We start from the raw sequence: 8852 nt of genomic DNA, 5'->3' as shown, positions 1-8852 counted from the left end.
TCTGTTTTAGCTCCGGGGGCTCAGCAGCCATTACTGGGGACTTTTGCACGTTCTTTTGTATGAAATCAAACTAAAGTGCAAAAACACAGATAATTTTTTGGCTTCAGAGAAGGATGTTACTGCACTTGATGCCAGAAGTGCCGATGAGCTGGAACAGAGGAAAGGGAACCACCTCCCTGGTGTTTCTGGGCCATCAGCCTTGCAGTGTCCCATCTCTTTGCCCTCCTGAGGATGCCAAGGCAACAAGTGCCTTCCGGTTTTCCCTATTTTAATCATTGGACAGCCAGTGCACAAATACTTCTTGATGCGAGCTGGGAAGTGACTCCTCTAGCTCTCAGATCCTGCCTTGAATGCAGATGCTGTAGCCAGTATAGTTATTGGTGTGCTGGCACTTCTAGGACAAATGTCTTCTCACATTTTGCCCAGACGGGGCACTGTTCAAACTGAGCGTGGCTCCTCAACAAGGGGCTATAGGAGGAGCAACAATTTTGTCAGTATGTCTTACTGCTGTATTTATTAAACACCTGAAATATGAAATAATATGGCTTCCAAGACCTGAGAAAAGGTGTAGAAACATTTGTAGCAAGGACCAAGTTAATAGTCAGTCTGATAAGCTGCAGTGGCTCTGAATGCAGTGGAGATATAGGCCTGGAAGATTGCCCAGTGTGCTGTAGCAAGATCCCTGTAATTACCACGTGACCGCCAGTGGTGGTGTATTGGAGAGTAGTAAGAACCTGATGGAGTTCGTCATCTCTTTGCAGTTGTTGCAGGCCCTTGGTCCAGCTCTTTATGAAGCTGCGGGTAGCCCTTTAATTAATTAATTAATTAATTAATTAAATTATGTACTTGACAGAGATCCTGTCGGCTGGCGAGCTGTAATGTTAAACGCCAATGGATTACAGAATGTCTCCGCAACTTTGCAGCCCTGTGATCCACCCCATATCAATATTATACTTGGATGTCTTCTGAAATTGTATATAATCAGTGCCTTATTAAATCTGTTAAACTATGTGCTGTGTGTAATGGTTGCTAGAGAGCTGACTGTCGGTGAAAGTGCTGCTTTTATAAGGAAGTGGGAGTGACTTTTGCCGGTGGCTGCAATGAAGTGGAAGGACGGCTGAAGTGCCTCTGGGGGCAGCAGGGGAACTTCTCAGGCAGACGAGCCCTTTGAAATGCTTCAGCAGGGACAGTATATGTACAGATGGAGATTTATTTGCAATAAAAATTGGGGATTTATATCTTCCAAAATATTCTTATAACGATATTTTAGAATGGTTTATATTGGACTCCATCTCTCCTTGATGTTTTTGTTATTCTTTTTTTTTTTTCTTGGCAATTGCAAAATGCTAATTTTTAAGTTTTATTAGCGTTGTCAGACTTGTTTTATTAGCATTGTCATGACTGGCTGGTTTCTGACTGTGGAAATAAAGTAGGGTTCTATAGCCTTCCCTCGGACCAGAAAAGGGAAAAACCAGAATGGGTAGGGACAGCAACCCTAACTGCCTTGTCACTACAAAAGACTTTATTTTGTTTTTATTTTTTTCTTCTCTCAGAAGCAGACTGAGAAGTCAATGTTCTCCTCCCAGTCCACCTGAGCCATTGTCTGCCCGGCAGTGGGGTGCCAGCCCACTGCCACTATTGGGGCCGCCTCTTTCGGGGCAGGGCCGAGCCCTGGGGGCTGCTGCTGGCCTTCCTCTCTGGGGCAGTCTGGGGGCCCCCACGGGAGCGGTGACTGCCCTGGGTGGAGGGGCCCGCTGCCGCTGCCTGCGCCAGCTCCTCCTGCAGCTCCTCGTCTGACAGAACAGTGGCCGTGGTGAGGTTCCTGGGACCCCCACAAAAGACACCAGGGAGCTCCTCAGTGCTGGGGCCTCCCAGCTTGGTGTCATCTGCAAACTTACTGAGGATACACTCAATTCCCTCGTCTAGGTCATCAATAAAGATATTAAACAAGATGGGCCCCAATACCGACCCTTGGGGGACACCACTCGTAACAGGATGCCAGCTGGACTTAACTCCATTAACCACTACCCTCTGGGCACGGCCCTCCAGCCAGTTCTCCACCCAGAGAAGAGTGAACCTGTCCACACCACGGGCTGCCAGTTTCCTTGGGAGAATGCTGTGGGAGACCGTGTCAAAGGCCTTGCTGAAGTCCAGGTAGACTACATCGACAGCCTTTCCCTCATCTACCTGTCTGGTCACCCAGTCATAGAAGGAGATGAGGTTGGACAAGCACGACCTGCCCCTGGTGACCCCGTGCTGGCTGGGTCTGATCCCTTTATTGCCATGCATGTGCTGTGTGATCTCCCTCAAGATCATCTGCTCCATAACTTTCCCTGATACCGAGGTCAGGCTGACAGGCCTGTAGTTCCCCGGGTCTTCCTTATGGCCTTTCTTGTAGATGGGAGTCACATCGGCAAGCCTCCAATCTTGTGAGACCTCTCCAGATAACCAGGAATGCTGACAGATGGCAGAAAGTGGCTCGGCAATCACCTCTGACAGCTCCCTCAGCACCCTTGGGTGGATCCCATCTGGTCCCATGGAGTTGTGGCAGTTCAGATGGAGGAGTGGATCTCTGATCGTCTCTGCTTGGATCACATGGGGTGTATTATGCTCTCCGTCCCGGACTTCCAGGTCAGGGCAAGTACCATGTGGACAACTGTTCTGTCTATTGAAGACAGATGTGAAGAAGGCATAGTATAGTATGTACTAACATATTTCTTTTCTGTCAAAGAAAATTTCTCTATTTGCAGGAGGTGGATATTACCCTTCCAGAGAACTCAACTTGGTATAATAAATACAAATATGTCATATCTGTTTCTCATTTAAATGGAAAGTTACTACGAAGCATCAAGTAGACATTCAAAAGTTTGAGGTGCAGCTTACAGAGCTGGAGAGGCATAATGATGGAAAACATTGAAGAAAGTACAGTTGTTCCAGCATGGTTCTGAAATGACCGTGCACAGTAAATGGTGTGAAGAAATAGTATTCATTATCTGTCTTTACTGTCCTTAGAACTTATTGTTCCCGTGTCCTAAAAACATTGGGTGCCTCGTATTCTGTTTTGTATTAGTCGTTCAGTCCAGCTGCCTCAGTAGCAGTCGTACTGCACTTCTACTGTGTTCCTACACTGTGGCTTTCCATTGATAGAATGAATGTTGCTCCATAGCAGCAGATCAAATGAAACGTGCTTTTAGATTGGTAGCATGTGTAAGCTGCAGGTCTGTGAGAGACAGGAAGACGTATAGATGTCTGTCCCAAGTGCTCATTTTGAAATGGAGAAGAAGACTGTAAATGAAAAGGATGCTTGATTAAAGGCAGCATATTCTCAGTGAAGGAGAGTTGCACCTATAGAAATCTGATGAAGATGATACTCGTACATGAGCATTTGAGTGGGTTTTTCCTGTGGAGTGAACACGTTGCACTTAAATCTATTACTCTCCTTACTGCTAGAGTTACTCCCCATCACTACGGAGAAAGAAAGAAGAAAATGAAGTACAATAGAGCCAAAAGAACAGGATCTGGAATGGAAGCAACATTTATTGGGTCCAGATTAATTTCTACTAATGCCATTTACTTCAGACTATTATGAAAAGGTAAACAAGAAACCCAAAGAGCTTATTTTAATTTTTTTTATTAAATATTTTATACATAGGTATTTGTAAAGAAGCAACTAATTGTTAATGACTACAGGAAAGTCGTCTCCAGTAGATCTTTGTAAAGAAGTTCAGTGCTACGGGAGCAATCTTTTTAAATGAGGTCCCACAGAAATGACTCCAGATGGATGGCGATATCAGTTCTTTTCTCACAGTTCTCACAGAGTTCAGTACAGGTCTTTGCTTGTCTTCGTTCTTTCTTTTGAAAGCTCAGCAAAGGAGGACACCAAGGGTGGAACAGCTTTGTAATTCAAGTTTTCCTCAGTCAGAGGCATTTTTGCTGGCTTTGCAGGTCCAGCAGCACAGTTTGGCAAGCCTCCCCCATGCTGATTTTGCCCGCTGCCTTCGCCATCTCCGTGTCAATATTGTTTGATGTCTTAGTATTGTTTTAGTTGCCAGAGTGCGGACTATCACATCGGCGTCTTGTTCCAAAGGATAGAGGGCTGCCACAGAAGGAAACAGAGCACACATGAAATCCACCAACCTGCGGAGACCTACCAGCAGCACCACCTCCACAGCACACCAGCCCCACCCATTGCTTTTCAAGGCCAGGAGGAGCATGTAAGTCAAAGGGATCAGCTAGAAGCCACAGCACAGGATTGCTCCATCTGCCCCAAGAATGTTCCTCTGCCCCTGCAGCAATTCCTCGGAGCAGGGTAAGGCAGGGATGCACACTGCTTGGGCTCTATCCTCTGCCCCCAGCCCCAGCACTCTCCTCACTCACCATTGTAGATCTTATTCTGCTCTTGGTCACTTTGGTCCCAGTAGTGAAACAAAAACACCCCTAGGTAAAGAGATCCCATCAGATCGCCGCTCCCCAACACGATCCCAGGAGCACAGGCTGCAGCCCAGCCAGCCCAGCTGCTTCCACTCCTGCACACCCAGGCAGGGACTGTGCCTGAGGGGGAACTTAAGTGAGTCACCCATCGGGGCTACTGGTGCGGGTAGGGTGTATCTGGGGGCTGCAGCATTGTGCCTTGCTGCCAGGGCAGGGCCCAAAGAGGGACCCAGGGGTTGGGCTCACCAATGAAAAATACAGCCTCTTGTTTCACAGAAGTGTGGGAATCCTGCAGGTATGTCAAACTCTGCAGCAGGTATTCATTCGCACTCATTCTGTCCTGGTGCACCTGGAGAAGAACACAAAGGCATGGGGCTTGCAGAACCTTCCCAGCTGCAGATGTGCCCTCCCCACTCCAGCCCCGCCAACATCTCCTTCCCCAAAAAAGGGGCAGGGGCTGCAGAGTTGTCATAGATTCATAGATACATTAGGTTGAAAAGGACCTACAAGATCATCTAGTCCTTTACCAAGCACTCCATGATCCTTAGATCATTGTTCACCTGGGCCTGGCGCTTCAACTCGTTCCACTTCAGGAACTTTGCACAAGCGATGAAGGCTTTCCTAGCGGCCTACAGAGCAACAGATACAGGGAGATGGCACCACAGACACAGATCCCAAGTGCTGGAATGCTTGCTGCCCTCGCCCTCAGTTCCCAGACCATCCCTGAGCTCAGCACACCCTTGCCCGCACACTGGACAGGTCTGAAATTCATACCTGTGCAACACTCAAGGTCTCATCTTTCTTCCGAAAGAGCAGAGGGATCAGGCTCCTGAGCACTCTCTTCTTCATTTTTCCCTTTTGCCACCATGCCACAGCCTCTATCACATCTCTGAAGAGGAGGATGGAACACTCTCTTATTTCACTTGACATCTGATGGAAGAGAGCAGGAGGACTTGGGCAACACACTCTTGCTGCCCATGGGGAGCACGAGAGTAGGTGTGGCCGATGCAAAGGGAGACGCTTTGGAGTCACATTCTGCATGAAGGTGCTGTGAATTCATGCACATCAGTGCATCCACAGCTTTCCAGCACGTGGTGCCTGTGCCTCGGAGTGCCAAGCACCCATCTGCAGAGCTCAGCCTCCCACGGCAGACTTACATGGTTAAAAAGATGCAGGAGTCGGTTAGCCAGATCCAGAGCAATGGCATGTGACTCCGTCTTCCCCACGCCATTCACCAGGTTTCTGAAGATATTTAGCGCCTTAAGAGTGATCTCCTCATTGGCAAATTGCAGGGTCTCCAGGATGTCTGGCAGCAGGGTCCGTATTTGTCTTGCCTGCACAAAGCACACAGTTTCCTTTTCATGAAGAGGGAGAGGGCAATGGCCACCCTGGCCTAAAAGTTCTGGTAACAGAGCCTCTATAGAGGGAGGGAGCATGAGCTGGGAGAGCCGTGTCCTGCAGGCCCAGTGCACTGCAGGGCGCGCAGCAGCGCGGCATGCCTGGAGGGCAGCAGCTCTGTGCAGCCAGCAGCCCTCCTGTAGCCTGAAGGCGGAGCCGGAGGGACTGTGTGGAGATGCAGGCACAGCTGAGATGTTACCTCTCCTGGACTCCTGAGGAATTGTTCTATTGCATTTATGGCTTTCTCGTTCTTCTCCACCTCTTCACTGTCCTCTTCTCTGTGGGGAGGCAGGCAGTCAGCATCTAACCAAGGAGGAGAGTGAGCAGCACTGATGAGGGGCCGAAGGCAGGCGCGAGCTGAGGAAGGAGCTGTGCCCTCTGTAGCCCTGTGCCCGCTCCCCTGGCACAGTGTGCCCGTGGCTGTCAGGACAAGGGGCCCTGGTGTCGAGCAGGGGGCTCTCGCTGCCCCAGCCCTGCCCGCCATGCTGTGGACCCTCGCTCACCGGAATGCAGCAGCTGCACCTCGGTCATGCTGTAGGGTTCCAATGGAGGTGTTCTCCCCTGGGGAGCCACACTCTCCTCCCAGGCCACCCTGGGGTGGCTTGGGCGTCTCGTCTCCATCCTGCAGGATGAGGACTTCGGAAGCTGGGAAGGAGCAGCCGCGGGGCTGCCAGGGGTAGAGGGAAACAACATGGGCTGCGCTTGGGGGCTCCTCGCCAGACCCACACACTCCTGCCCTGTCTCCTTGCTGTCCTGCCGGACACTGCGGAGTGTCGGTGCCAGCTATCCCTGGGTGTCACAGGATTGGTTTACAAAGGGCCCCGCTGTGACATGTTGCCCCGCCCAGGCGGGGCTGGTTCCGGGCCTGGAATGGCTTAAGTCCAGACCAAAGTCCCGCAGCGGGAGGGATGTGGGCGCCTGCTTACCCAGAGAGCTTTGGAAGTGGGCCCGAGAGCAACCATACTGCCCAGGCCCTCGTGCGTCTGCTGTGAGGCTGCAGACGGCCGCAGCGGGACAGAGGAGGCAGACGAGCGCTCACTGTCAGCTCAGCAAACGTCTTGCTCACAGGCCTGTGAGCTCCAAGGCATTCGGTTCTGAATGGTGGTTTTTCTTATGCTCTTCCCGAGTGGTTACACCTTTTTTCCACATTTCATAGACCTTTCTCTTCCCTTTGATTCATAGATTCATAGATACATTAGGTTGGAAAGGACCTACAAGATCATCTAGTCCAACCATCCTCCTATCACCATGCCTACCCACTAAACTACTAAATCAAATCCCTTAGCACCTCATCTAAACGCTTCTTGAACAGCGCTAGGGATGGTGCCTCACCCACCTCCCTAGGCAGGCCATCCCAGTGCCTGACCACTCTTTCAGAGACAAAATGTTTCCTCAGGTCTAATCTAAATCTTCCCCGGCGCAACTTGTGGCCATTCCCTCTCGTCCTGTCATTATTTATCAGGGAGAAGAGGCCCACCCCCTCCTCACCACAACCCCCCTTCAGGAAGTGGGAGAGTGCAATAGGGTCTCCTCTGAGCCTCCTCTTCTCCAGACTAAACAATCCCAGCTCCCTCAGCCGCTCCTCATAAGACTTGTGCTCCAGACCCCTCCCCAGTTTTGTTGCCCTTCTCTGAACACGCTCCAGGGCCTCAATGTCCTTCTTGTAGTGAGGGGCCCAAAACTGAACACAGTACTCGAGGTGCGGCCGTACCAGAGCTGAGTACAGGGGGATGATCACCTCCCTGCTCCTGCTGGCTGCACTATTTCTAATACAGGCCAGGATGCTGTTGGCCTTCTTGGCCACCTGGGCACACTGCCGGCTCATGTTGAGCCGAGCATCAACCAACACCCCCAGGTCCTTTTCCTCTATAACATTCTGCATTCATACATTGAATTTGATATCAGAGTGATATGAGGAAAAGTGATGCAATTTTAACGGGGCCAAACACAAGTAGAAATGGGGTAGGGAAATTGAGGAGGATGTTTGCCCACGCAGTGTCAGAACAGAACTCATTTGAGGACATCCTGGATCAGCATCCATTGCAAACTGCCGCTTCAGCTTCTTTTTTAAGCCAAACTGTAATTGAATAAATAAGAAGACCTATTAAATGCTCATGAGTCTCTTTATCTTTAGACTCTCTCCAGACATCTCTCCAGTTTGTTGTGCAAGTTCTGAACACCTGAAGAAGATTACAGGAAGGCACGGGGCACACAAGGGTTCTTTAGATTGTAATGGGCCCCTGTGGAAATTTGCTGCTGAGTCCATCAACCTCCAGTGCAGAGAGAAGTTTGCACAAAGAGATCAAGGAGATGTCAGAAGTTCTTGGAGTAATAATGGGCCCCCACTGAGGGCCATTAACAACACAGCCTACCCTGGGACTTGTTACAGCAGAAAATTTGCAAGCCATGATTACTGGTTGACAAAGGGACTGTGATGGTAGCTTTGATGCTCAGAAAACACCCCTTTGTCTTATGAAGCAGAAAGGCCAAGCCCTGATCCCCAGACCCTTGGAAGGGAGATTATGTCCCTCATGCCAGCTCATGGCCCTTCCTGAGGCAGTGGGATGGAGGTTTGTATATCGAATGAAAGACAAGGGGAGAGCAGCTCCCAGGCTCTACGTGGGGTGCGAGGATTCCATGAGGCCCAAGTCTCAAATGGGCAATGCGTCTCATCACAGGATATGGGATGTGAGAAGAGCTCAGTCTGAACAAGTAGTCAATCACAATGAAACTCTGAACTTCAGATCTCTCAGGCCCAAGGTGAAGGCACCAGTTCCTCACTGAGATATTTTGGCTCTGGGGATGCCATGTTTGGTGCTAACTCATGAGCAGAGCTCTCTTCCAGCAGATCAGCGCCTAATCTGTACTGATGCATCGTCATTGCTTGTCTCTCCTTTACAGCACAGTGACTCTGGTATCACTGTAATATTGACCACTGCAACAACTTGGTAATTCTGACACCACTGCTGTCCACCCCACCGAGACACCACCATGGTTCTGGTGTCACTAAGTTCCTGTCCACT

Source organism: Cyrtonyx montezumae, unplaced genomic scaffold (assembly GCF_038088225.1).
Source record: "Cyrtonyx montezumae isolate F1298 unplaced genomic scaffold, pur_monq_1.0 scaffold_37, whole genome shotgun sequence".
In the NCBI taxonomy this organism is placed as follows: domain Eukaryota; kingdom Metazoa; phylum Chordata; class Aves; order Galliformes; family Odontophoridae; genus Cyrtonyx; species Cyrtonyx montezumae.
This window is presented reverse-complemented; position numbering follows the sequence as displayed.